The sequence below is a fragment of the Aquarana catesbeiana genome, linkage group LG04 (genome assembly GCF_042186555.1).
Source record: "Aquarana catesbeiana isolate 2022-GZ linkage group LG04, ASM4218655v1, whole genome shotgun sequence".
Taxonomy (NCBI): domain Eukaryota; kingdom Metazoa; phylum Chordata; class Amphibia; order Anura; family Ranidae; genus Aquarana; species Aquarana catesbeiana.
In genome coordinates, this window is record NC_133327.1 from 303960230 (window position 1) to 303987641 (window position 27412).

General features: G+C 42.4%; 1 protein-coding gene across 3 annotated transcripts in view; it reads left to right on the top strand.

Annotated features, from left to right (window-relative positions):
- Positions 1-19334: 19334 nt before the first annotated feature.
- The window catches only part of COL19A1 (collagen type XIX alpha 1 chain), a 1371841-nt gene continuing 1363763 nt past the window's right edge, over positions 19335-27412 (top strand). For 2 of the 3 annotated variants that reach the window (XM_073626739.1, XM_073626741.1), the window contains exon 1: positions 19335-19626. The gene's annotated coding sequence lies outside the window, so the exon portion shown is untranslated. The remainder of the gene's footprint in view (positions 19627-27412) is intronic. The other variant, XM_073626740.1, reaches the window with a different exon arrangement.

The window sequence follows — 27412 nt, forward strand, 5'->3', positions numbered from 1 at the left end:
GAGGCAGTGGCAGCGCTTCTCACCCCCACCATATCAGCAGCAGTAGAAGCTGCAGTGTCACAGGGCATAACACAGATAAGGAAAGAACTTGGCACACATTTAGAACGCATTCAGGAAATAGAACACAGAATCTCCTCTATTGAGGATGTAGTTCTTCAAACTTCCAATGCTGTTCACTCCCATGATGATGTACTCCAGGCCTTCCAGGACAAGCTGGAAGACCTGGAAAATCACTCCAGGCATAATAATCTTCGCATCATAGGACTGCCAGAATCTTTTACAAACAAAGTTTCTTAAAATCATTGAAATGTACATTGATCACGCAGAGTTAGAGTTACACTTTAATGTAATTCCAAAAGTTGTTTTTAACCTTTTTAAAACTACAGTTATCATTAAAGAAGTTGATCATCCTACCGTGAAGGTTCACAAAATGTATTTTATAAGGGTGAAAATGGCCCTGTGTCCCTGATGGAGAATACAAGTGTCTGAACTAACAAATATTGCACAGGCATGGTCTATTGCTGTCATTAATATGAAGCTGATCCAGGGCAATAATGTGATGATGACACTGGAGCAAGTGCTTGTAGACAGGATGCACCTGAGAGGGGATCTTTTGCTTTGGAAGGGGAAGGATGAAAAAGAAGGTAAAAGTAGTATTGATCTGTTTTCTTGAAATGATTTGCACTATTAACAGTAGCTTACATTATCATTCATGTCTTTGCTTTAGAACTCTGAGTGCTTTGATGACCCATATGCAATAGCATTTTATGGGGTTACAAAAAAAAAATGCTACTAATTAGGAGTGAATGACTCATTGGCTAAAACTCCAGAAGGATGAGAAGCATTGCTGTCAAAATGACATTTTTCTGTTTGTCGTCTTTTACAGCTTGTTCAGAACTTATTCGTTCTGTTGACAGCTTTTAATAAACCACTTTTTTCCACCAAAATATTTGTCACCACTATTCATGCTATTTGCATCAACTGCTTTGGAAAGCATTCCTGAAATAACCATCAGTTTTCCACTACTATAAGTCACTGTTAAGTCATATTTCTGTAGCTGAATTCATACATCTTTGTAGTTTTGAAAAAGCCTAATCAATGGGTCTTGACATTACCATGCAGTGGTTTGGAGTCAGAATACATAATTAAATTAGCTCCATGGATGTATTTGTGGAATTTCTTTCACTGCAAAAACAGTTGTAAACAGTGTTTTTCTGCATGTGATGGTGCTCTTGAAGTCCAATATAGTGGTCTTCTCTTTTCTTGGGACAAGGTTGTCCTTGAAACTTTTGTTTCTAGTTGTTTAGCCAGAACAGAAAGACTCAAAGAAAGAGCCACTGTCTGGTGCATTTTTCAGAGTGAAGATTCTGTCTCACTTTGGTCTTAAAGCAGAACTTCACCCAAAAGGAAAAGTTCTACTTTTCTGCCCCATCTTTGCCTCCTCTATCACTCTTGGATATGATTTGTTTTCTTTTGGGGGCTTTATTGCGCCTGAATGGAAGTTTGCCCCATCCTTTGCCCGCAACCTTCTGGGACACATCACAGGTCCCACAATGCTGTGGGACCATTCACAAAGCGGCTTGCACAAGCACAGTGGGAAGCTGGCTGCAATGCCACATAGAGTCACAGCCAGTTTCCCACACTAAACATACAGGCAACGCTGGACCCAAAAACCAGTAGAAAACTGGCCTGGATGAAGATGACACTGGATCTTTGGACAGGTATGTGTCTGTTTATCGAAGCCAGCAGCTACATTATTTGTAGAGGCTGACTTTTAATTTTTTTCATACAGCCTGAACATCCTCTTTAATTACCACTAAATGTCAATTTAAAGTATATGTTCTGTCAAAACTTTTTTTTTCAGTTTTGTATGTAGCTCTGGTAGATTTTTAATCTACTGCTGATAGGTAAATTTAGTGCGTTATCTGTTCATACATAGTCAGATTTGCCTCTGTTCCAGCTCAGCTGAGTTGTATGTAATTTCACACTGTGCCTGTGGGTGTCGTTGTTACTATGGGTCAGTGTTGGAAAGGCAACACGTTGAAGTGTATAAGTGCTCCTCTGTCCCAGAGATAACTCGGTGGAGGTGGTATCCGAGTTGCAATCTGGGAGAGGGTATTTATGGGACAGACGCCATGTTTCAAGGTCTTTTTTTACGTCCACCTGCTGGCCCTCCTGGCCGACAGGTATGCGCTAAGAATACCTCGTGGTCCTCCGATCGGGAGGTCCACGGCGCTGCGGCGTGTGGGTGGGCCCAGAGGCTTGTCTGGGGCCTACCACAGCGGCAGAGGAATGGTCCTGAGCTGTCTATCCTTTGTGAAGAAGCTGGACAACTGAGAAGATCTCAGGGGAGGACCCGTCACGGAAGGATCATGCAGAGTGCTGGTCTGGAGAGGGGCCTGGTGACTCAGTTGGAGGACGTATCCTAAAGTAATTCTACCGCATAGCACTGCCGGGTTGGCTTAAAGGTCCTGGTTCTGTGTTCGTTGTTCACCAAGAACCAATACATCCTGTGGCAGAGGATCGTACGGGTTTTGTTTCAATCAAGTCTGTGGCAGAGACTTTTGTTCGTGCTACGTACTGGCTGCTAGGTTAGTGAGAGAAACCTATCCAGGCTGGCAAAGATTCAACTCTACAGAGAGTATATTCAGCTACAAGTTTCAATCCCTAATGCTACACAAAGAACACTAAGAAAAGGTATTTGAGCTTCCCTGCAACTTTCCTTCTACCTCTTTCCTGCTACTTCCTTCAATTTACGTTTATTAAAGCATTGGAAAAGATTCTCAAGTGTCCGGTGCCTACAGTGTATATGGTAAACTCAACGGGACCCTAGACCCAGTTCCGCTGAAATAGAGGTAACAAAGGTGACGGCAACAGCCCGATTAAACCAGCAGCTCCACCATGAGTTATTGCTACATATAGAGTGTGGAAAAATGTGTCAAATTATTACTGCTATCCCAGTGCCCCATAGAAAGATCCCTTGCAAAGAAATTGTCTCACTGCTGCATTTCCAAAATATGCTCCTACACCTCCCATCTCTGAATTTCCAGGGTTCTGGAGACCTCGAGGTCCACCAGGACTTCCAGAATTTTTGCCAGTACTTCCAATGGTACTCGCAAAATCCCTGTCTGTATTTCCAATTGTGCTCACAGAATCCCTGCCAGGGCTTTCAGAATTCCCTGAAACAATGCTGGGTATTTCTTCTGACACAAAAGGTTTTTAAGGATCTGCGTTGGAGGTGGCTGGTGCTTTGTCTTCCTGACAACTACTTTGCTTTTGCTAAATATCTATACTATACTATTGACTGCCTGTTTCACTGTTAAACTAGATTGACCCGACTACTCTTTTGTCTGCCCCTTGCCACAACCTCTGCCTGGATCTGACTATTCTTTTGCCCAAAATATTGTGTACAGTCTCTACATCATAGCACTTCTGAGCTGGAAATAGTTCTATAAATTCCACAGGAAAGAGTTCTAGAAGCTGCTAGGGTTCTAAGCCCATTTCCACCATCTGAAGCTCTAGTAAAGACCAGGTGGTGTTTATACTCTGAACTTCGGGTTAGCCTGTGTCATCTCTCAGGGGGTGTTGCTGTACAATTCTCAGCCTCGATGACAATGCTTTCACCAGATAGGTGAAGGAAATTATTGAACCGCAACACAGATAGAAATAAAAATGTTTTTTATTGAAAGAGTAGGGGAAGGCTATATCCCTTTTCAGCCTTTTATTGCTGTCAGTGTCCCTACTGCAGTTTTTCCATTACCTCCTGTTTGGTTTTTAGCATTGCCACCATTAAAGTACTTGAGGAGAAGTCTCTCTAACAGATCCCCAAATATATAATATATATATATAAATACCTCTATTGAAGCCACATAGGTGATCTTATATTAGTGGTCTAATATAACCCTGATGGCTCCTTAGAGACATAGAACACGTGAACTGCATTATGCCATCATTTAGGAGCATATTCAAGGTTAAAAACTTGTAATAAAATAAATTAAAAGAGAGAGGGTGAGAGAGGGGGCTGAGGTAGAGAAGGGGGGTGTTCAATATGCCTGCTACTCACAATCATGGCCCCAGACTGGTCTCCCCTAGGCTCAGTCAACAAGGATCTAGAGCTGTCGTTTGCTGTATATTGAACTCCACCTTCATTACAAGTGTGGGGCAGACATAGCAGGGATAGGATGAGAGGTGGAGCAGATTCAATCTCCCCTATCCTGTTAATAAAGTACACTGTACTAGGCACTGCCGATTGGATCAGCACATCAGCACAGTACAGTGCTCCCACCCCCAGCTCACAGGTTCCCCCACCCACCCTGGCTGGCAAGGGAGGGGAGGAGATGATGCAGCCGATCCAGTGCTGCTGGTAATATATTTTAATTATTATTATACAGGATTTATATAGCGCTTACAGTTTGCACAGCACTTTACAACAGTAGGGCAGACAGAACAATTACAATACCATTCAATACAGGAAGAATCAGAGGGCCCTGCTTGTTAGAGCTTACAATCTAGGAGGGAGGGTCAAGTGATGAGAAAGGGTAATATCTCTAGGGGGTGAGCTGATGAAGAAAATAAAAGTACAGCTGTTAGGTGGAGGCAGGGTAGGCTTCTCCAAAGAGAAAAGTTTTCAGGGATCGCCTAAAAGTGGATAGATTTGGAGATGGTCTGACAGATTGGGGTAGGGTATTCCAGAGGATGGGAGATGCTCGGGAGAAGTCCTGGAGGTGAATATGGCAGGAGGTGATGAGGGAGCTAGAGAGCAGGAGGTCTTGGGAGGAACGAAGAGGATGATTAGGTTGGTATTTTGAGACTAGGCAAGTGATGTAGCTGATGGCAGCGTTGTGGATGGCTTTGTAACTTATTGTTAGTATTTTTTATTTAATTTGTTGCATGAGTGGCAGCCAATGGAGGGATTGGCAGAGAGGGGTAGCAGATGCAGAACGGTTTGTAAGGTGGATGAGTCCGGCAGCAGTATTAATGATGGACTGAAGGGGGATAATCTATTTAAAGGTAAGCCAATGAGGAGGGAGTTGAGGTGAGAGATAACCAGGAAGTGAATCAAGAGCTTTGTGGTTTCATTGCAGGAAGGCATGTAGTTTGGAGATGTTGCGGAGGTTGAGGCGGCAAGCTTTGGAAAGAGATTGGATGTGGGGCCGAAAGGAGAGTTCAGAGTCCAGGATAACACCTAGCACCCTGGCATGTAAGGATTGGTGGATGGTTGTGTCATTGCTCTTGACAGAGATGTCAGGGGAAGAGGCACCTGGGGGAGGAAATATTATGAGCTCAGTTTTGGACAATAATATATAATTGATTACTCGTGGTGTGTAGTGCATAACTGGGCACAGCCACAGTGCCCCGCACACTTCTGTACTGGCACCCAGGGTGATTAGGGTGTGCCCAGGCACATCCGGCACCCCCCAAGCCTATGGTCAGAAGTGACTCATGCCAATAGCAGAATAAGGAGAGAGTGAGCAGGAACAACACTAAGAATTATAGACTGAGGCAAGGATACACTATATGAGCATATGTTTTGTTAATTTTTAATTTCAGAGGCTTACAAACACAATTTTTAGGTCTAATGTGTGCAAAAAATAAAAAAATGGCTCAGTTGTCAAAAGCCTAAAAAAACATAGGCTTGTCTGAAACAAAATTCCCGTGCCTTAATTCCACTTGCCTGTTAGTAAGAAATACCAGCAATTTGGTTATAAAATTATTATTTGTTGGTGCCATACACCTGCCCTACTAAACATAATTTACCCACTGCAACTTGCTGGAGATGTGGTCAAGCTACCGGTGACATGTTACACCTATTTTGGTCATGCCCCATATTACTAACATTTTCTGTCAGAAGTTCACACAATAACCCAAAAATTTCTCCTCCACCATAACAGTGTAATATTTAAATCAAACACAACTGAAATACCCCTCCCCGCCAACCATTCAGCTATGGCAACGCAGAGTTGAAGACATCAAACTTATGGAAGATCTGACAAGCTCTATCAAGGGCACAAATGCCAACTTTCATAAGACCTGGTTCTATTGGATGGTCCTTACACTCTCCTCCACCATTGGCAACTGGAGTGACTCCCACCTGGCCTAAACCCTTCCTTGTATTCTATTCTTTCCTTCCCAAACCCTATTTCCCTTTTATTAACCCTCAGATTTTTACTTATACACATGTCCTATCCTGGCCAGAATATGAATTATGTGAAAATATATTACTAAATATAAACTTGCGCTGATGGAAATAACTAAGTGATAATGAAATGCAGCTGCTGTAGACAAGGTGCTAATCACTTGGATAAATGTGGATTTTTAAAAAATTCAGCGCTCACAACACACAATATAAGTGAAATCAACAAAAAAGTCCAAATAAAAATCCAAATAAATGCAACTGAAGTGTTAGTCCACAATGAAGTAGGTGCAAAAATGCTTCACAAACTTGCAGGAGTACAGTGACACCCCCTTTTGCATCCCCACTCACCAGAACAGGACGACCCCCAGCTTTGCAGTCCAAGGGTCACTTCAGGCTTGTAAATGGTATCCCACACATGTGGATTGGTGTCAAAACATCAGATGGTGGATCGGTGTAAACATCAGATGATAGATTCCAATAGGAGGCTCTCACCAAGATATACAGGCACCCAGAAATGAAAAGAGGATGGACTAATAGTGAAGTACTGCTATAAAAGTGGATTTAATGTGCATAGGGATCGGTACTTAAGAAAAGACGGTTAAAAACAGGCATGGATATAGAGCTGTAGATACAGGAAGCAGCCGTTCATAGCGTGCGTTCCACAGAGCGCAAGTGACGTCAAACCAGGAAATTATGTCAATGCATTTCGCCCTCCCTCAGGGCGTCATCAAGGACCTCATTTCCTGCTGATACAGCCATCCTTAAATACTGGGAGAGAGAGAGAAACTCCCCTACTGAAAATGATCCATGGTAGTGACAGTGTTTACACTGATCCACCATCTGATGTTTTGACACCAATACATGTGTGTGTGGGATACCATTTACAAGTGACCCCTGGACTGCAAAGCTGGGGGTCATCCTGTTCTGGTGAGTGGGGATGCAAAAGGGGGTGTCACTGTACTCCTGCAAGTTTGTGAAGCATTTTTTGCACCTACTTCATTGTGGACTAACACTTCAGTTGCATTTATTTGGATTTTTATTTGGACTTTTTTGTTGATTTCACTTATATTGTGTGTTGCGAGCGCTGTATTTTTTTATCCACAGAATATGAATTAGTCTTCAGTCCCTCTTTCCCCTCCACTAGTAGAAAAAAAAGTTCAGGCACCATTATGACTCGCCTAACCCGTGCCAGGTTTATTTATTCTAATTTACATACTGTTTGCATTGTTATAGGATAACTAATATAATTGGACTTCATAGACAGGCTTCAATTCATGGTTTTGATAGATGAAGTCACATCTTTGTTGCTAGGCCAAATGAACATTGTCACAGTTGACATTTATGTCTTGACATCACCTTTTGTTCAACCATTTTTTTTTTCTGATGCTAGGTCTGAAAACACAGAATGCATTAAAAAAGTTCAGCGCTCTCCACAGGTATTGAAACCTACAACTTCAAAGCATAAAAGCACTTTAAATAGATATTTCTTGCTTTAAACAAAGGTAAATAGTTTGAATGACATGTAAGGCTAAAAAATGGGTGACTGTCAAGAGAATTTTAGGAGAGGCGGTAGGTCAAGGTAAAGGTTAAAAAAAGATCTTTCTTTTAGTGGTGCTTAATAATCACTGGATTTTTATTCTTTATTATAAAAGTAAAAATGTATCAAAAATATTGAAAAAAGCCTATTTCCTCTACTTTTTGTTAAAAAACACAATAAATAAAACTGCCAGGAAAATACAAAAACCCATGAAACGACCCTTCTTTAGAAAGTGGCCACTCAAGAGTGATCTGATTTTTTTACTACATTTTTTTTGAAAATTAAAAAATATACTGGGGGGATTTGGTCAATATGTATAGTTCAATAATGGTGCAATAGATACAGTAATGTCACATACAGTAGCAGGATGCAGATGGGGGGAGTTAAAGAGGAGCTTCAGTCAGATGTGCCAAAATTAAGAGTCAGCAACTACACAAACTGTAGCTGCTGACTTTTAAGAAACACTCACGTGGCCAAGAATCTAGCGCCGCCATGCTTTCTTCACCGGTCTTCAGTATCTGGCATGTTAATTGTGGGCGGCCAACTGTGACTTCTTGCAGCTTCACAGCTGGATGCCCACTGTTCATGCGTGGGTCATGCTGCACTTTAAGAATGGTTGGGCAGTGATGTGTCCCAGTAGGTTGCAGGCGGGGGGGGGGGGGTTAGGTTGAGGAACCTTGGTACATACCGTCTTATTTTCTGCCCCAGCCATCACAATGTTCTTATCTCTCACTTACCACATTCATGGAAGCTTTGAAAAGTCATATGTTTATTTTATTTGACTGTTTGAAAAAAAAAAAATTTGCATTCGTCACTTCCTGTAGATCATGTAACATCCAGGAAGCTTTGAATCCCACACTGCACTGCCTTGTTGCATCACACAGAAGGGTGTGATAGGGTGTGTTCACCACTCTGGACCACACCTCCTTTATTACCATACTACCTTTCACCATTTTCTGTACAATCTGTTTGTACAATCTACTTTAGATCTACCATCAGCTATATAGTGCAAGGGCTTGTATAATAAGAAACAAATTGAATAGATTGTTCAGGTGTGTCCCCTATTCCATAGATCTAATTAATCTAAAGGACAGGTAGTAGGAAGAGCCAGCAACTCGAGAAAACCTTTTTGAAGACTTTATTATAGATACAGGAGTGACAATACAACATGCTGTGAACAAGGTTACTTTGCCTAAATGGTTTAGAATGTTTAATTGTCACTCCTGTATCTACAATAAAGTCTTTAAAAAGGATTTGTGGAATCGCCCACTGTTCCTACTACTTGTTTGTATCTAGTGATTGGAGGACACTTTTGGGGCCAAAGCACCCACATTTGGATTAAATGTATTTAATCCAGGGTGTATTCCCTTTGATAAATTGTACAATAAGATTGTATAGTGTATGGCTAGCTTTATACAAGTCTATAGGAGGGAGTAGATGGAGCTGTCAGGCCACATTCACATCTCTGCATAGCGGGAACTCACATTCCCGGATGCATTTTTTGGACTGTTATGGGGCGTTTTCACTCATCACATATAGGACAGCCTGTTCACATGAATGAGCTGCCCTACACACAACAATCCCCCCAAAGAAACTCCAGAATTGGAGTATTATTTATCTATAATAAAGAAGGGAAAAGACTCAGTGTTTGAGATTGCTGCAAGTTCTTGCCGTCGAAGGAATCAGAAAGAAGTGTTGAGTCCACATCTCCAGATATGTCCATTCAGCCGCTAGGTAGGCTTGTTCCATACCACGAGGGAAGTCTGGATTGCCTTTAAGAGGCGTGATTGCGCAGTTTTTCGCTGAAATTGAGTGTATTCTGCATGCCTTATCGAATGCACTTAGGGTCGCTCCGATGAGGGGGTGTGTTTGGGTGGCTGCTGGTATATGTTTGCGCGGCAGCCAAGGAGCTAGGCCCAAATCAGTCCCTGCAATCAGCTGTTCTAGCAGTACCCAGTCCTTGTGTCGCCTCCAGTCTACCTGTGAAGCCTCCAGTCTACCACTCGGGTCAGGTGTACAGACCAGTAGTATCTCTGCAGGTCCGGGAGGCATATCCCGCCTTTTGATTTTGGCAGAACCAGTTTTGCCCACCCAATATGTGCTGTCTTGGTTCCCCAGAGAAAGGCCCTACACATCCTCTTGTAGGTAGCAAAGAAAGAGGGTGGCAAATGGATCGGAACAGTTTGGAGTTTATATAGTAAACAAGGGAGTACTGTCATTTTGAGAATTGTGGCCCGACCCATTGGTACAGTCTTATCAGAGCAGCCTCATCAGCACAGTCTAAACAGAGTAGTCTCATCAGAGCAGCCTCATCAGTGAAGTCTCATCAGAATAGTCTCATCAGTGCAGTCTCATTAGTGCAGTCTATTAGAGCAATCAGTCCAGTACAGTCTCATCAGTGTAGTCTTGTCAAAGCAGCCTCATCAGAGCAGTCTCATCAGAGCAATCAGCCCAGTGCAGTTTTGTCAGAGCAGTCACCAACCTAGAGAGAAGGACCTATCTGGTCTTAGCCATGCCATCCGAGCTCCGCTCACCATCCATGGGCTGCCTCTCTGCCATGCCCTTGCCACTCCACCTCTGTCCTGATGTCTGTGACAGAGTCGAATTTTTGGGATTTTGCCCAGGACATGCTCAGACTGGGACATTGGTCTGATTTCCTGGGAATGTCCCGTGCAAATCAAAACTGTTGGATAATGCACATGCTTGTTTTGATTTACGCAGGGTTTTGCTAGCAGCAATTATGCGCACTACATCTGAACTTATATAGACATACTGTATACCCACTTATGTCCATATGAGTTGAGATGCTTACATTCTGTATTGAACTGCCTCTGCTAATTACACACATACTATATGTTCACACCCCCTTGAAATAGTCATTGATGTAGCAACAGCATAGAATGACCTTGACGTTCATTCATTTTGAATGACTCAAGGCCAAGATTATTCTTTGCCTCTGCTGCCACCACATCAATGATCTATTTGGCACAGAGTACAATTACATTGTAAGTTGTATGCATGTAAATTTTGGCACAGATGTTTACATGCATAAACAACTCAAATTAAATTCTTCCAGAATGCAAGAATTCTAGATTATTTGTGAATGGATGAGGGGACAGGGAGAGGGCGAATGGCATGAGTCTTTCACAGTCAGGGCCATTGCCCTTAACCCCCACAATACCAGAAGATCACTGCAGTGGGGATTATGTGTCGTCACTGGAGGGAAGATTTTTACAATAACCAGGAGCCAGAATGTTTCTTTGTTTTTTTGTTTTTTTTTTTACTGTACTTTTGCTTTAAAGTGATTGTAATGTCTATTTTTTGTTGCTGTAAAAATATTAAATATGTCATACTTACCTGCTCTGTTGTAGTGGATTTGTACAGAACAGCCGGATCCTCCTCTTCTCTGGTCCCTCTTCTGTGCTCCTGGCCCCTCCCTACTGTTCAGTGCCCCCACAGTAAACAGCTTGCTATGAGGGCACCAGAGCCTAGCTACAGCTCCCTGTGTCCATTCAGACACAGAGCCCTGACCCAGTCCCATCCCCTCTCATTCCTGATTGGCTAATGGTGCTGCTGCTGTGTCCCAGCCAATCAGGAGAGAGAATTTCAGACGGCTGAGAAACTCATGGACATCGCTGTACAGAGAATACATACATTGCAGTACATAGAATGCATTAAAATAAAAAAACCTTCTGCCTTTACAACCCCTTTAACCCTTAAAGCCGAGTTCTGGGAACAAAAATTTTTGGGCCATTTGCTCTGTAAAAATAAATTACCTCAAATCATGTCTGTCTCGTGTTTTGCTGCTGCTCTGTTCAATAAATATGTTACTTTTATTCAACCCTGAAGCTGGGTTCACACTGTTGTGAATTGGATGTGGGTTTCTCCGCATCCAATTCGCATAGCAGGAGATTGTGACCGACTCTCTATGGAGCCAGTTTACACATCTATGTAGCTGCTCCGGTGCGAATTGCACAGGAGTCCTGTGCATCTTTTGGTCAGTTTCAGGTCCAAATTCAGCCAAAAATTCAGGCTGAAATTGGACCTGAAATAGTGAATGGAGACGCACCTGACTGTGAGCCGGAGAGTGTGGCAGTGTGAACCCAGCCTCACAGTACTGTAAGCACTGAATTTCTGCCACTGAGAAATGTAGTTCCGTCGGTAGAATACCATAGCAGGTTACTTACTGTACATATCCTCCATTCAGAAAAAAACTTGTATTCTTTTTCACAGAATGCAAAGCTATCTGTGATCGGAGGAGAGAGATCATGACATTGATCACTCCCTCCTCCAGTCACAGAAATCCTTGCATTTAGCTAAAAGAACACAAGGGATTTTCTGAATGGAGAACTGTAGAACAAGAAACCTGCCATGATCAGTGCACTACCACTGGATATGAAAATCTCAGCACAGGACATTTGGTGCTTACAGAACTGTGGTGGCTTATAGGAAGTAACAGCTTTACCAAACAGAGCAGCAGTCAAACGTGGTACTGCCATGAGTAAAGGCAATTTATCTTTACACAGCAAATGGCCCAAAACTGTTTTTTTCCCCTACACACACTTACAGTATTGGAAGGTTTCTCTCCCTGCCTGTCCAATTTAAAATCAGTGTGGCTGTGTGTGGCTCTTCCCACACGGCCATATCAATCATTCATAGAGATCTGTAAATAATAAAAGTCGTGCAATCTGTGCAAAGCACATATATCTGTAATGTTTACATATCTCTCCAAAGCTCTAAGTGTTGTTTTTCTCTGGTACTTTGTTCCTCTGTTATCAGCGTGAATCACTTCTGAGAAGATCCCCCCCACACATACGATAAATTTGTGTGGGGGAGGGGGAGAGAGAGCTCAGAACAGAGCTTGTCTATTCACAACACAGTTTTTCTGCTGTGTGGAGGGGGTGTGTTCCTTTCCTCCAATCAGCTCCCACACGCTGTAACTACAGTCTCTCCGCTCTTCCTCTGTGCTCCTGGCAGATGAAGAAATATTTTTAACACAATCTGCCTTTTTGAAGGGGTATACAGAGGAGAAGACTGCAGATAATCAAGTAAAACCGATGTAGGAGGATTTGTTTCATCTCTGTGTATTATCTGAGGCTGTTCACTTCACTGGGTAGATATTAGGGTTTACATCCACTTTTAGAACTGCATAAAATTGTCTTAGGACTACATTGCATCTCCCGCTCTTCTCCATAACAGAGGGAGGGGTTTGTAGTCTGCAGAAATAGCAGGGAACAATGCTAACTGATAATAATATAGAGGTACAAAGTACAGTAAGTTATCAGCTCACAAGATTTCTGTCTGAATAAACAGCTATTTTGCGCTTGTTGAACAGATATACAGTAATCAAAGACTTTTAATTATAGATTTAAGGGCTAAGTTCACCTTAATTTTGCTCAGAAAAAATGTGCTATTATTCCACCCCCCCACCCCCCCCCCCCGGGAGCCTGCAATGCATTTCACCCTGCAATCAGTGGCTCCATCCACACAGCCGCATTGATTTTAAAATGTGACAGTGGCTGCTAGGGAGAAGGACCCGTGCCCTCTGTCAAAAGGTGGGGAGTATTGCTAGAACATATTACATGTTACTAGGAATGGTCCCAATGTTCCAGTTGAACATAAGTTCGACTCAAACATCGGGTTTTCGTTTGTCCGTAGAACAAAAAAACATATGGCACGCTCGCAGGAAGTTCGCCTGCTGCGGAGCGCCCCATAATGCACTGTGAGATCACAGAGCATTGACAGCTGCTGATCGGCCAAAGAATACACCTGACCTGTATGCTTTGGCCAATCACAGTGTGATGTGCTGTGAGAGCCATGATTGGCAACAGGCAGGGTGCCTGTGGTCAATCATGGCTCGGAGGCTAAGTCAATGCCCCACACTATATAAGGCTGCTGCTTACACGGTAGCCGTATATAGTGAATGAATAGAGATTAGGCAGGTAGTTAGTGTAATGTACAGTCAGTCAGTGTAGTATATATAATACAGTTCAGAGTATATAGTGCAGTTAATGTAGTATATATAATACAGTTCAGAGTATATAGTGCAGTCCGTGTAGTACAGTATCTGTAATACAGTTCAGAGTATATAGTGCAGTCCGTGTAGTATCTATAATACAGTTCAGAGTACATAGTGCAGTCCGCGTAGTATATAAAATTCAGTTCAGAGTATATAGTGCAGTCCGTGTAGTATATATAATATAGTTCAGAGTATATAGTGCAGTCAGTGTAGTATATGTCATACAGTTCAGAGCATATAATGCAGTCAGTGTAGTATATATAATACAGTGGAGAGTATATAATGCAGTCCATGTATTATATATAATACAATTCAGAGTATATAATGCAATCAGTGTAGTATATATAATACAGTGGAGATTATATAGTGCAGTCAGTGTATTATATATAATATAGTTCAGAGTATATAGTGCAGTCAGTGTAATATATATAATAGAGTGCAGAGTATATAGTGCCATCAGTATAGTATAAATAATACATTGCAGAGTATATAGTGCAGTCATTGTAGTATATATAATACAGTGGAGAAAATATAGTGCAGTCAGTGTAGTATGCATAATACAGAGCAGGGTATACAGTGCAGTGCAGAGTATATGATGCATGTATTTAAGTGTTAAGGGGAACCCTATGACAGAATAAAAAAAAGTCATGCCCCCCCAAATCCATACCAGGTCCTTTGGGTCTAGTATAGATTTTAGGGGAACTCCATGCCAAAAAAAAAAAAACAGTATTGGGTCATGGCAGGTTTCTTGTTCTACAGTCCTCCATTCAGAAAATCTCTTGTGTTCTTTTAGCTGAATGCAAGGCTTTCTGTGATTGGAGGAGGGATGGATCAATGTCATGATCTCTCTCCTCTGATCACAGATAGCCTCGCATTCTGTGAAAAAGAATACAAGTTTTTTTCTGAATGGAGGAAGTGTACAATAAGAGACCTGCTATGGTATTCTACCCATGGAGCTACAATTCTCAGTGGCAGAAATTCAGTGCTTACAGTACTGTGAGGCTTGGTACTGTTGTCGGGGTCTGCGGATGGGGTGCTTATCGGAATCTGGAAGCCCCCTTTAACAAGGGTGGCCCCAGATCCCACCCCCCTATGTGAATAAGTATTTGGTACATTGTAGCATTGTACCCATTAACCCAAAAAAGTGTCAAAAAGTAAAAACCACAAGAGACAGTTTTTGACAATTCCTTTATTAAAAAAAAAGTGTCTCGCGATGTACATCCATCTTCAATCACGCCACCTGACAGGCCCAAAAAATAGAAAAAAGCGCCACCTCCATGGGAGGCCTCCCGGCGACTGCTGTCTCTTGTCTTTAGCAGCTGTTATATAGGGAAGGGCGGGGCCTTCTGGTGGCGTAACCGAGTGACCCCGTCCCCTTCTGATGTCATGATACATCATGTGGCGTTAGAGGGGGTGGGGTCATCCGGTTACGTCAGCGGGTGGCCCCACCCTTGCCATTATAAGAGCTGTTAAAGAGAAAAGACAGCAGTCGCTGGAAGGCCTCCCATGGAGGTGGAGTTTTTTTTCATTTTTTCTATTTTTCGGGTGGCATGATTGACGATGGATTTACATCTGCGCGGAATCGTGGGCGTGTCTTAAATGGGCATGGCTCGGAAGGGGTGTGGTATGAGATGAATGAGGGATGGAGAAAGAAAGAAAGAAAGAAAGAAAGAAAGAAAGAAAGAAAGAAAGAAAGAAAGAAAGAAAGAAAGAAAGAGAGAGAGAAAGAAAGAAAGAGAGAAAGAAAGAAAGAAAGAAAGAAAGAAAGAAAGAAAGAAAGAAAGAAAGAAAGAAAGAAAGAAAGAAAGAAAGAGAGAGAGAAAGAAAGAGAGAGAGAAAGAAAGAAAGAGAGAAAGAAAGAAAGAGAGAAAGAAAGAAAGAGAGAAAGAAAGAAAGAAAGAAAGAAAGAAAGAAAGAAAGAAAGAAAGAAAGAGAGAAAGAGAGAAAGAGAGAAAGAGAGAAAGAAAGAAAGAAAGAAAGAAAGAAAGAAAGAAAGAAAGAAAGAAAGAAAGAAAGCCCAGATCCTATACCACAATAGAAATATGTGTATTACAGAAAGTTTAACAATCAGCAGATAAAGATACTCCAAACACCTGGTGTTAGCGCTTCAATCATCACGGCACCATGGTTGTTATGGTGTCAGGATGATTGAAGTGTATTATTTATATTATTACATTGTAATATAGAATTAAATTATTCAACTCACCATAATGCAGAATCAGTAGAAGCCCTGAGCGTGTCACCTGCCACGTCGCTTGCCACCAGATGCCATCAGGTGTCCCCAGCAGAGTCCCTCCTTACATCAGGCATTCCCAGAGGAGCCCCTCCTTGCATCAGGCATTCCCAGCGGAGTCCCTCCTTACATCAGACATTGCCAGCTGAGTCCTCCCTTACATCAGGAATTGCCAGCTCAGTCCTCCCTTACATCAGGAATTGCCAGCTCAGTCCTCCCTTACATCAGGCATTGCCAGCTGAGTCCTCCCTTACATCAGGCATTGCCAGCTGACTCCTCCCTTACATCAGACATTGCCAGCGGAGTCCTCCTTTACATCAGGCATTGCCAGTGGAGTCCCACCTTACATCAGGCATTGCCAGCGAAGTCCCCCCTTACATCAGGCAATGCCAGCAGAGTCCCCCCTTACATCAGACATTCCCAGCGGAGTGCCCCCATACATCAGACATTGCCAGCGGAGTCCTCCTTTACATCAGGCATTGCCAGCGGAGTACCCCCTTACACCAGGCATTGCCATCGGAGTCCCCCCTTACATCAGACATTGCCAGCAGAGTCCTCCTTTACATCAGGCATTGCCATCAGAGTCCCCCTTACATCAGGCATTGCCATCGGAGTGAGGAAAAGATGATCCGCACTCCGGTGATTGCTCTTAAGAAGTATAATATTTATTGACAAGCCACAGTGACCAAACGCAAATAAGAACAGTTGACGCGTTTCAGCCTATAAGGCCTTAGTCATAACCACCATTGCCATCGGAGTCCCCCCTTACATCAGGCATTGCCAACGGAGTCCCTCCTTATATCAGGCATTGCCAGTGGAGTCCCCCCTTACATCAGATATTGCCAGCAGAGTCCTCCTTTACATCAGGCATTGCCAGCGGAGTCCCCCCTTACATCAGGCTTTGCCAGCGAAGCCCCCCCTTACATCAGGCATTGCCAGAGGAGTCCCCCTTTACATCAGGCATTGCCAGCGGAGTCCCCCCTTACATCATCAGGCATTGCCAGCAGAGTCCTCCTTTACATCAGACATTGCCAGCGGAGTCCTCCCTTACATTAGAAATTGCCAGCGGAGTCCTCCTTTACATCAGACATTGCCAGAAGAGTCCTCCCTTACACCAGGCATCCCCCAATGGAGCCCCCTCTTCCCCCCTCTTTCCGCCATTACTAAACAGAATGGGACAAAATAGCCGGGTGGCTGCCAATAGCAATTGAGGTTTTTTCCCTTAATACATTCTTAAATATATACCTGTCTCAATCTTGCGCTATGCATATCTGCAGCAACTCTGCTCTCTCTTCCTGTATTCACAGGATACAGAGGCATCGGTGAGAGCCATTGGCTCCTGCATAACTACCAACTGTCCCTAATTTCGTGGGATTTAGACCCTTTTCCCGGATTTCGCCATTCCCAGGAAACGTCCAGGGAAATTCTTATTTTCCCTTTTTTTTTTTTCTGCTGCCGCCGCTAGAGGTCCGTGGCCGAGGGAGACAATGTCTCCACCGGCCACCATTTTCCCAAAGACCACAACAAACAATTACTGTTTAGTAATGGACGGATGGCTGCCAATAGAATTTGAGCTGCGGCACCGCCCACCCCCGCCCCTTTCCCACATCAGGTCACAGACAGACGGCAGTGGGGCGGGAGGTGGGCGATGCTACAGCTCAAATTCTATTTGCAGCCATCCGGCCATTACTAAACAGTAATTGTTTGTTGTGGTCTTTGGGAAAATGGCGGCCGGTGGAGACATTGTCTCCGTCGGCCACAGACCTCTAACGGTGGCGGCGGAAAAAAAAAAAAAACGGGAAAATAAGAATTTCCCTGGACATTTCCTGGGAATGGAGAAATCCGGGAAAAGGGTCTAAATCCCAGGAATGTCCCCGGAAATTAGGGACAGTTGGTAAGTATGCAGGAGCCAATGGCTCTCAGCGATGCCTCTGTATCCTGTGAATACAGGAAGAGAGAGCAGAGTTGCTGCAGATATGCATAGCACAGGATTGAGACAGGTATATATTTAAGAATGCATCAAGGTAAAAAACCTTATGCCTTTAGAGCCAATTTTAAACTCATTTCCAGATAGCATCGATAACTTGCCACACATTTGTGGCAGTGTTGAATTGTAAATCTGTTAACTTGCTGCACAATTTCACTGGCAAGTTGTACACTTACAGAGCCCTGGAAGCACAAGTTCTAGTTTTTCACTTTTTCAATTTGTAGCAAATTTGCATGTCATGTCTCTAGCAAGAGCAAAGTTGCAGTGGTGAGTCTATAGCAAGAGCTCTACAAACCACAGTGACCCCTGTGGTGGGATGACTATTGCACAACATAACTGAACCAGAACTTGCAGCAGATGTGCAGAATGTTTGAAAAGAAAGTTTATCTGGAGTCATTCAGTGAGGACTTCCTGCAATTGTGCTACAAACTTGTGAAGCCTGGCAAGTTTATTATTATTATTATTATTATACAGGATTTATATAGCGCCGACAGTTTACGCATCGCTTTACAACATTAGGGCAGACAGTACAAGTACAATACAATTCCATACAGGAGGAATCAGAGGGCCCTGCTCGTTAGAGCTTACAATAGCTTAGCAAGTCATTTTCAAACTTGCAGCACAATTGCTTGCTATCTGGATTCCCATGGCCATTGAAAATGCTGCATTTAGATACATACAGTGTATAGTTGTGTACACATCTAAAAAAAGAAGTAGAACACAGCTCCTTCTAGGGCTGTACATACTGTAGCTGCAGATGTTACGTGTGTATGCATGTAAATACATGCATAAGTCATTAGAAGAATTATACGCATCTATATGTGTATAAGGCTGTATTCACGGGCTGTATTCACGCAAGAACAAATAGCTGCAGGAGCGCTTTACCTCTCCGACAGCTCTTCGCTCCCGACTGCGATAGGGGACAGTGTGGTGCACGGTTTAGAGTATCACACACAAGTGTAGAAAAGTACGCTTTATTCATGTTGCTGTACAGCAGTGCGATGAGCTGCGCTGCTGTACAGTGCCATGCGATTCTATACAGCGTGCTGCGATAAAATGCAGCATGTCTGCATTTTAGTACAGATGAGGGCTGCACTGAATGTGACACATTGGAAGCAATTGTTTTCTGTGTCCTTGCTGTAACAGGTATTTTACAATGCACCACACTTTGTGTGAATAAGCCCTAAATGCAAGTACTTTAAGGGCGTGTTTTACGTAGAACCTTACATTCCATGCAGAGAATAAACATATGCCCGTGTGAGCGAAGCCTAAATGGGAATGCAATAAATGCTACGAGTCCCCTGAGCTCTGTGTAAAGTTAATGGCACACACACATGGGTACAGCCTGTGAATGAATAAAACATCGCCTGCTTACTGTAAATCCCCATGCAAGTGATAGACGGAATGTAGCAATGCCTTGTGCTGTGTGCTAGGGAAGGCCTGCACAACATTGCCACTTGGAGGGATCTTAAATGTATCCAGCTGCTACTAAAAAGGGAGATTGCTCAGATTTTGTTCCCCGAGAGCAATGTGCTGGTTATCTGTGTTGGTGGCCGTCCTGTCTGCTGACTGAGTGGGAGGATCACACTGGGAGACTAATAAGGACAGAGCTGATTCTACCCTCTCCCACTCTTTAGGAGGCTGAATCCAGTAAGTTCAGCACTTGCAGCTTTGTATCATTTTGACTGTGGGATTTTATTCAAACAGATTAAAGGTAAGATAACATCGGCAGTCAGGGCTTGTCGTGCTTACAGAACCATTTGTTCTTTTTTTTTTTTTTTCTTTCTTTTTTTTATTATGATTTTTTATGCCTCTTTGAAAGTTCAGCCTTCAGCATTGCTGTGCTGACAAACATAATAAGATAAAGAAAAAAAAAAAAAAAATCAGGTTTCCATTAGTAAAGTGATGACATTAGGGATAAGAAGGACTATTTCCATGCAGGCGACACTAATTAAAGTTTGTGTGTTGGCTGATTAGGGAGGCCTAGATTGAGTTTGGAGCTGGGGCTTTTAATTGGGGAGAGAGTGCTGTAGAGCAATTCATTTTGTAGAATGAAATGATTTGTGATGCCTATTAGACACAGACTGTTAAAGTGTTAACACAGCACAGTGGTACAGATAGCTGATAACAAGAAAAAAAAAAACCTTTGCTGTCATTTTATCAATTTATCTTGATGTCACTTGCCACTGGCATGTCCCCATCAGATACACTTAAGGTAGAGAAACGATTAGTGGCAGGTCGGGGATAGGAAGTGCATGGCATGGGGTGACATCAGATCATTCTAGCATTAAATAAATCCCCAAATAACGGGATTATTTGAAAACAGTCATCTTTCACAGATGATTGCGTGCAGTCACGCCTGTTCTCTCAACTGTTCACATATTATGGATTCACCTTCCCTGACACTAAGATGCTGTTTGAATCACCGCAGGCGTTTAACGACAGATCAGTTGTGCATTGATAATTTTTTTGGAAAGGGTACGTAATCGTATCGACTTGTTATTGGCTGCGTATAGAACTCTCACTAGCGTGCTGATATTAATCTCACTTCATATTTAGCCTCGTGAAAGATAGCCCTTGAATTTTTAAGGATTAAAGACAATGCTAATGGTTTTTTGTTGCTTTGATCCTGTCCCAAGAGAAAATCCAGTTGATCATTTCCTTCCAATGGGTTCCTCCTCGCTGTCACATTTTCCAAATGTTTGGCTATTTTCCATCCTCTTCACGTGCTAATCGCCATTTATTGAAGTGCTACGACAGCCAACACATTTGCTGTTCACTTTTGATTTAACTCATTCGTGTATTGCTGATCACTTTTAAACTTGCAGGCAATGATCGTAAAATTTTTAATTGATTTTTATTATACGTTTTTATTGTAGTTTCTGCTGAGAACAGACTTAGGAAATTGTTTCTTTGATGCAACATATGCTGCATTCTTGTCAGGTTCAATTAACAATCTAAGTATATACTAAAGAGGAAACTCACATGGTTTAAAGTTTAGGCTGCCAAACATACTCTTGCAAATGTTGAAAAGGTTAAGGAGGTTGGCAGGGCACACAGTGAGAGATGATCACCAAGACTAAGCTAATCAGAGAATTATGAGATGGCATGGGATCCGGAAGGTTTTTCTCCATCCCATCTGATCCTAGTAAAGTCTCCTGAGACGCAGCCAGAGACTCCATGCCTTACTCACAGAGCAATGTGTTGGGTCATTCAGCCTGATCTACACTGACATGATTCATGGAGGACAGGGAAACATAAGTGTGAGCAATCTGTCTCCAGCCACATAACATACTACATACACCATATCGGATGTATGCTATAAATACCGGATATCTTAATAAAGAATGATGTGTTTTCAAGTGACTTGTGCAATCAAGGAACATAAATTAATAGGAATACTGAGGGACAAATGTATAAAAGTATTGCTAAATTCATATCTCTTCTGCTAGTCCATAGTAGAAAGTTGGAAGAAACAAGTTTTCATGTTGGAAGTAAGATGAAATAGTCCTGGAGACCTGGATGATGCATCAAGTTTACTAGGTTAGACAGGTGTAATCTTACTACTAGGGTGATTTTTGGCCAGATAGTGGGGTTGGACCGCCAGTTGTCAAAGTGTACCTAAAGCTAAAACATTTTTTCCTTTTTTAAATTTAATTTGAATAGAGTTGTGAGGGAATTAGAACTCATGTCAAGTTTTTATTGCTGTCTGTGTCCCCTTTACCCCTCATTGACATCTGAGTTTTTTATGGTGTGCTCCCCTACACTTGACTACACTCAAATAGAGATGGTCTCAGGTGTGTTCGGATCCTAGTCTGAACCCTACCAGGAAGCTGTTACTACACAAAGCCAATCATAAGTGGCCGTGTCATTCCAAGTCCTTTGTATACAAATGGGTGCAGAACAGGGAATTCCTTAAGCCTAATACATACCAAATAGTTTTTTTCCTTTCTTTCTTTTCTTGAACAAAAACAACCTGACAGCTAGGTCAGAGCCATTGTACTAATAATCAGATGTTAGTACAGCAATATCCCCTGCTGAGCTAGTGTGTCCTAACAGGAGGACACCCTCCTTCCTCCTGCCAGAACACTCAGCCATTGTCTGAGGCCGCTGATTGGGTGCCGATCGGCAGACCTTTTTCAGTCATGCCCCTTTGACAGAGGGCAGCCAAGCAGCTGGCTTCTGTCAGACTTGCAGCAGTACACACGGGACAAATGTCGGCTGGTTTCTATTAGACCCCTTTCACACTGAAGGCAGTTTCCAGGCATTTTAGCGCTAGAAATCGCGCCTGAAAACTGCCTTTCATGCCTCCCCAGTGTGAAAGCCCAAGTGCTTTCACACTGGGACGGTGCGCTTGCAGGACGGGAAAAAAAAGTCCTGCAAGCAGCATCTTTGGGGATGGTGTAGGCGCGCTGTATACAGTGCGCCTACACCGCCCCTGCCCATTGGAATGCATGGACAGCACTTCCGAAGCACTTGAAAAGCGCTTTGAAAGCGCTGCAACATTGGCGGTATTTAACCTTCTTCGGCCACTAGCAGGGGTTAAAAGTGCCCCGCTAGCGGACAAAAACGCCACTTAAACAGCGCTAAAGTGCCCGCTAAAACGAGTGGCGTTTTAGCACTAACACTACCGCAGCAACAGTGTCAAAGTAGCCTTAAATCAGCCGATGTCACCCAACGTGTGTGCTAGGCTTTAGCCAATTATGATTGGATTTGTGTAATGGCTGCTTCCTGGTGGACTAAGATCTGAGTACATCTCAGCTCATCCCTACACTCAAAATGCAGGTAATTGTTCCTGTTCACATTTCAAGGCTCATTCACTTGTTGCTTGATACCCAACACTTAAGTGCATGAGCTGTTTAGTGTAAACAAGTATTTTTTGGCTCTATAGATTTTAAAGGGTGTGCCTGTAAACACGTCACTCATGTTTTTGCTAATTTTTTTTTTTTTTTTGCACGTCTGAAAAAAACTCTACAGCTCTAGAACTGCACTCTTTCCCATGCCCAGCCAAATAAACAACTGCCTGAAATTTGATAAGAATGCAAAAACACTTGCACAAAGCTTGTAAAATACTATAAAAACACAGCAAAAACACACATCACTCATGTTTTTGCACGTTATTTGCACACCTGAAAAACTCTCTTCCTCTAGTACTGCACTCTTCCCCTTGCCCAGCCAAGTAAACAAATGCCTGAAACTTGATAAAAGTGCAAAAACACTAGCACAAAGCTTGCAAAATACTTTAGCAAAAACTCACTTAAAAGTAATCGATAATTTGTGTCAGCTCTGGTGCTAATTAAGGCTTCAGGAGATTCATTCTCCATTTTTGACATTTGATTTTGACCACTATCACTTATAATGGAAGTGAGGGAAAATCTAAAAATTTGAGCTGTCAACAGAGCAGGGATAGAAGGCAAATCTTCCAAAAGGGACACCTGTTCCTGTGACAACTGTCTAAGTAAGAGGTATTCCTCTCGCTTTTCGCTTTTGAGAGATTTTCTATCACTACTTGTGTCCGCTGGACAAGAAGTAAAGAAAATCTTTTCAATGGGTCAAAATGTAAAAAAAAAAACCTGTCAGTAGTTTCAACCATTTGGCTTTAGATATTTTTTGAAAAGAAACTTTTTTTTTTTTTTTTTTTTTAAAGCCAGCAGCTACACAATTACTGTAGCTGCTTTAGAAATACAGTAAACCCTTGGTTTGAAAATAACTGGTTTGAGAGTGTTTCAAAGCAAGACAAGCAAAATTGTTTAATACATTTTGACTTGATAAACAAGTGATGTGTTGATATACAAGTAGCGTCATATCACAACTGAGTATAAAAGAGAAGAGAGGCGCCTCTAAGTGTAGCAATAAGGTTACATTTAATGAAGAAGCAACATTTAGAAACTCACATGGTTGATGACTAAAAGAGGCACATCCAAGTATGCAGGCATCCGGGGTAAAGCTGTCCACATAGACCATGCTCCTTCCCGCCATTGACGTCATCCCTTCCACGCTGCGCTCCACAAGTGCTTCAAGCCTCGCTTTCAGGGTAGTCTTCCCAGTTGCAGACTGAAAGCGGTGAGAGCCAGCAATGAGGAGGATGGTCTTTGTGGACAGCTTTACCCCGGATTCCTGCATACTTAGATGTGCCTGTTTTAATAATCAACCATATGATTTGCTAAATGTTGCACCTTCATCAAATGTAACCATATTGCTACACTTAGAGGCGCCTGTCTTCTCTTTTATACTCTGTCGCTCCTGCTGGATTTTGCTTCTAATCCCCTTGTGGAGGCTTCCATTTGTGGATGGACATTTTATGGTTACACAACCTATCACATTACTATAATGTCTTTATATGGACTATAAACTGAAGGACTTATGAATAAATGGTTGTGGAACGAATTATTGTAGTTTCCATTATTTCTTATGGGGAAATTCACTTTGATATACAAGTGTTTTGAATTACAAGCATATTTCTGGAACAAATTATGCTCACAATCCAAGGTTTTACTGTACACTTACCAGCCCATGGACTTTGACCATGCTGTGGGACAGGTTCTGCAGCCTGGAATATTGGCAGGAGCAAGCTGACGTAACTCTCACCTAGGTGAAAATTTGTTAAGGGTGGGGCGAGTGAGAGAGTGAGCAGTACTTTTTTTGTTATGTGAAGGTCCACTTTAAGTGATGTGAATTTGTCCGTTAAAGAGTTAAATTTATCAGAGTAATGGCTGCATATTACCTAGTGCACTGGGTAAAAATGTCAAGATTTTGCAAGCCACTCTTTTCCTTCTTTGCTAATAATGAATTTTCATTGTTATACCAAACTTGACCCATATCGTATCTTAAGCTGGCTATATGTGGATCAAATTTTCTGCTTCCTCAATTAGCTGTCATCACTGTTCGGGTATTCTGACAGCTGTGGGTGCTGGTTGTCAGAGTGCAACAGCCGAAATAATAAAATAAATCTATGTGTGTATGGCCAGCCTTATTTTGGAGCACAGTAATACTGAATGCTGCAAGCTTTACCCCCTCAAAGATTCATCAGCATATTTTTCCAAAACATCATTTGCATACAAAGCAAACTTTTCCAAGCAAAGGGGATGCAAGGATGTGCAGATGACACATAAATTTATGTTGACATTTTGGAAACAGGGTGTATAAGGTACAAACTATGTTGTTGCAGTTGTGCAATAAAGTGGTTTTTGAGGCAGAAGGTATTTTATAAAAAGCCTTCTGTGTGCAGCAGCCCCCCCCCCCCATTACTTACCTGAGCCCCATCTCAATCCAGTGATATTGAATGAGAGACTCGGTTGTCCGGGACTCTCCCTCCTCATTGGCTGAGACAGTAGTGAAGAGCCATTGGCTCCCACTGCTGTCAATCAAAGACAGTGATCCAATGAGGAGAGAGAGGGGGCAGGTCCGGGCCTCGGCTCCATGTCTGAATGGACACACGGAGCTGCCGCTCGGCTTGGGTGCCCCCACAGCAAGCTGCATAGCATAGCAAACGGCGAGAGAAGACAGTGATTATGGCTAGCGGCTTGCGATAATCGCAAGCAAATCCGGCAGACTGGTTGTACCTAAGTTGATCGATTGATCAACTTGGTACATTCAGCCTGCCCATTAATGGTTTTAACTGTGTATGGCCGGCCTTACCCACTACAGAACTCAAATGATTGCAACAGGAAACCTTTCAGGCTTCATTCACGCTATAGTTTTTCATGAACATGCACAAAAGCAAAATGGGCTGCCCTATGCGTGTAGCACGTCAACGTGCCAAAGGGTCGCATTCTAGAAATGTGGTACAACCTGTGTTCAACGTGTACAAGAATGCATACAAAAGCACAGCTCCCTATACATTGCATTGCAGTGGCATTCATTTAGACAGTACATCACCGTGCACATGAGTTTTAAAGGACCACAATGCACAAATGTGAAGCATCTATGCGTTGATGCCGGTTTGCACCTATAAAAAAAGGTGCAAGTGTGTTAATGTCCGCAGTGCTTTGACAGCCCAAACCACAATGTAAAGTGGTAATAAATGCAAAAAGCAAACAATTATTACATTGCAGCTTACTAATTCTTAGATGTGATGCATTTGCAGCTTTTCAAGGCTTTCTTTATTTTATTTTCACCTGGTGATCCAGCCAGTAAGTCTTTTCTCCAGATGTAGCAGTTAGAGGGTTGAGACAAACTATTTGCTACTGACAGGGGTGCTTACAATGATCACCTTTTTATTCATTTATGCAAACCCTTTTATCTCAAAAGGAAAAAGAAAAATGTTTGCTGTAACGGTTTATGAAGTATTAGATGGAATTTGGCTTCAATTTGTTATTGTATCATAATCCGCTAGTACATCTCACATTCCCCTCCCCTCAGACTGACAATACTGCTGACCAGTAGTGTCTCTGTGCTCCTTCATTCAGACTGGGGGCACGCTAATACAGGAGGTGTGTTACTGGCCAGATCAGCAGGCAAAAACAGAGGGAACGAAACCTAAAAAAAGAAAACTAATGCAGCCACCACCTCTAATAATTGGATTAGCTGCAATATTTTACATTTTTGGTTTTGGGTTTAACACTGCTTTAATGTATAGCAACAATGTATTTCTACCGTAAATTACTGCTATTACAGTTTTTCAGGACCATTCAAACTGCAGTGAAAAAATACATCAGCGGACTTTACAGTAAACATCACGTCAAAACTATCAGCAATACAAGATATAGGCAAACAATGATCTACAGAGAGCAAATCACTCTAAAATACAACAGGCCCCCGAGGATTTGTGTCAAAATGGAGACAGGGACTGACAACATCTCTTATTGCCATGACCCGTCTACAGGCTAGTGTATGCCCTGGGCTGGAACATTGGATCTTAGTGTTTATGGACAGAGGGCAGGGTGTGCAGAGCAGAGCACTACTTTAAAGACCAGCATAGCAACTACAGGTTGACAAATGTTAGTAGATCCTCTATTGTTTTTTGTTAATAGAGCAGAAAAATCTTGAACCACACTGCACTTCCTATAGGCAATATCAGATGAATTTATTAACGAGCAATAAACCATGGATTTGCATGTCATGTAACACATTGGGGATCTGATCACTGTACAGCACATGATTACATTTCCCACGAATGGTCTTCTTTACTCACGCTTTGCTAGGCTTTTTATTATATGCTTATTGTATTGTTTATATGTCTTTTAGCAGATGTTCTTCATTTAAAGTTAAACCCTATTTTTTAAACCTTACATGGGTCCACCTTGATAAAATACAAGACATTCTCTGAATGGCAGAGGGTGCAGACTGAGTCCCCCCCCCCCCCTTGTCCCCCTGTGGTCAGTATATAACAAATCGCTTTAACAACACTAACCTTATGTAGCATAGGCTACTACAGTAAACTTCTGCATCCCCAGTGGCCCTCCAGAAGTGAAATATCATAAATTAGATGTAACTGTAAGATGTAAGTTGGACCAATGTAGATTTAAAAAACAAAATGACAGTTCATTGAGTTCAGCTTT